We start from the raw sequence: 3,353 nt of genomic DNA, 5'->3' as shown, positions 1-3,353 counted from the left end.
TGGAGGCGGCTTTAGTATGTATTTGTGACCGAAACTCTGAAAACCCTATTTATATTTGAGCATGACACCCATTAAAAATAAAACTCATTAACTTTTTTTTTCCTCCCAAATGAAAGCACTATTCTCTCTTCTAAATTTATTTTTAGAAAAATATCTTTATTATAATTATATTACAATTAGTATTTAATAAATAATGCATGATTATACTAATTTAGAAAAATATCTTAATTATAATTATATAAAATAATCTACTTAATATACTAAAATTAGATTTTTCCCTAACTAATGAAAGTAAGGTATCAATTTCTCATGAATTTATTTTCTTTTTCAAAATAAAAGCACTATATTCTCTCTTCTAAATTTATTTTAAAAAATATCTTTATTAGAATTATATTACAATTAGCATTTAATGAATAATATGCATGATTATACTAATTTAAAAAAATATCTTAATTATAATTATATAAAAAAATAAACATAAATTTATAATTCTAGTTGCTATAAATATGATACTAACATTGATAGTAGTAAATTGATATTGCAATAATTAATTTCTATAATTATTTTGTACTACTAAAGGCTATATATAGTATTTTTTTGTGGTTAGTGAGTCTAAATCTAAGAATCAAAGCATTCTTTTTTCCTAATTTGTTTTTCTTCTTTGATTGGGTAATAGTTTCTAAGGAATTTTGTTGGTCAAATTCAAGTCACATCCTCTTTATGTTTTCTACGTTTGTCTCCCCTCCACGTTTTCTACGTTTGTCCGAAAATATTTGAAGTTGAGCATATAATGAGATTGAATTTTATCAATTTAGGTTCAATTTTGAAAAATTCGTGCCAACTTTAAAGATGCAATTCAAAGATTGATACTATATTTAAATTTTTTTCTCTTAAGCTTTTTGTATTAAAAATAATTTTATAACATATTGTGATTTTTTTTAGAAACTATCGGCCTTTTGGTGCATTAATGCAACGCCATTGAGGATAATAAAAGTCAATTTAATTTGACAATTTTAATAAGAAGATAGTCTGAATTGGTACAGATTCTAAGTGTTCAATCTTATGATGTTATTTCGGTTAGTTGTTACGAGAATGACTCTAATCTATACGTATCTAAGGATTAGAATAGATTAAATATTATTTAAATAATTTAGTTCTAATAATATTGAATTGGTAGTTGATTAAATTAGTTTTAGAGAAATTTAAATTGTTGTCTCAATTTATATATTATGACTATTTTTTTGGATATGTTATTTTTAAACTTTTTAATTTGATTTTTTTTATTTTTAAGTTTGTTATCTTTTTTGGATATATGTATCACCTTTTTTTTTGTATTTCAGATTAATAATGCAATTATTAAGATTAAGGCGTCAAAAAAGAAAAAGAGTCACAATACGTAATTTTATTTTTTTGCTAATATATAAAAATACGCGAAAGAAAAAAATTATCACCATTTAAAAATAATTGTTAATCATGCATATGAAAAAGGATTGGGAAATATGCATGAATATAAAAATAAAAAATTATTACTCGATTGTAGAATAAAAAAAATCATATATATATATATATAAATAATCATAACAGAAAAATAATTAATATATGTGACTTAAACTTTTATATGTACAATCTACTTAATATATTAAAATTGGGTTTTCTCCCAACTAATAGAACTGAGGTGTCGATTCCTCATGAATCCATTTTTTCGCCAAAATGAATGCACCATTTTTTCTTCTACATTTATTTTATAAAAATATCTTTATTATAATTATACTATAATTAGTATTTAAGTAATAATACATAATTATACTAATTTTAACAAAAATATCTTTATTTTTAGAAAGTACTATTTTCTCTTCTAAAATTATTTTTAGAAAAATATCTTTATTATAATTATGTTACAATTAATATTTAATGAATAATGCATGATTATACTAATTTAGAAAAAAATTTTAATTATAATTATATAAAATAATCTACTTAATATACTAAAATTGGATTTTTCCCCAACTAATAAAAGTAAGGTATCAATTTCTCATGAATTTATTTTCTTTTCAAAATAAAAGCACTATATTCTCTCTTCTAAATTTATTTTAAAAAAGATTTTTATTAGAATTATATTACAATTAGCATTTAATGAATAATATGCATGATTATACTAATTTAAAAAATATCTTAATTATAATGATATAAAAAATTAAACATAAATTTATAATTCTAATTGCTATAAATATGATACTAACGTTCATAATGGTAAATTGATATTGCAATAATTAATTTCTATAATTATTTTGTACTACTAAAGGCTATATATAGTGTTTCTTTGTGGTTAGTAAGTCTAAATCAAAGAATCAAAGCATTCTTTTTTCCTAATCTGTTATTCTTCTTTGATTGGGTAATAATTTCTAAGGAGCTTTGTAGGTCAAATTCAAGTCACATCCTCTTCATATTTTCTACATTTGTCTCCCCTCCACGTTTTCTACGTTTGTCCGAAAATATTCGAAGTTGAGCATATAATGAGATTGAATTTCATCAATTTAGGTTCAGTTTTGAAAAATTCGTGCCAACCTTGAAGATGCAATTCAAAAATTGGTACTATATTTAAATTTTCTTCTCTTTAAGTTTTTTGTATTAAAAATAATTTTATAACATATTGTGATTTTTTTTAGAAACTACCGGCCTTTTGGTGCATTAATGCAATGCCATTGAGGAGAATAAAAGTCAATTTAATTTGACAATTTTAATAAGAAGATAGTCTGAATTTGTATGGATTCTAAGTGTTCAATCTTACGATGTTATTTCGGTTGGTTGTTACGAGAATGACTCTAATCTATACGTATCTAAGGATTAGAATAGATTAAATATTATTTAAATAATTTAATTCTAATAATATTGGTAGTTGATTAAATTAGTTTTAGAGAAATTTAAATTATTGTCTCAATTTATATATTATGACTATTCTTTTTGGATATGTTATTTTTAAACTTTTAATATGATTTTTTATTTATTTTTAAGTTTGTTATCTTTTTTGGATATATGTATCACCTTTTTTTTGTATTTCAAATTAGTAATGCAATTATTAAGAGAAATGTAATTCATCAATAAATTAGAATGATTAAAAGTTTAATTATATTGTGTGGACACAAGATTGATTAATTAAGATTAAGGCATAAAAAAAAGAGAATTTTGCTTTCTTGCTAATATATAAAAATACGTGAAAGAAAAAAAATTAAAATATCACCATTTAAAAATAATTGTTAATCATGCATATGAAAAGGAATTGAGAAATATGCATGAATATAAAAAATAAAAACTTATTACTCGATTGTAGAATAAAAAATAATCATATATATATA

This window comes from Arachis duranensis, chromosome 4, assembly GCF_000817695.3.
Source record: "Arachis duranensis cultivar V14167 chromosome 4, aradu.V14167.gnm2.J7QH, whole genome shotgun sequence".
NCBI classification, from domain to species: Eukaryota; Viridiplantae; Streptophyta; class Magnoliopsida; order Fabales; family Fabaceae; genus Arachis; species Arachis duranensis.
This window is presented reverse-complemented; position numbering follows the sequence as displayed.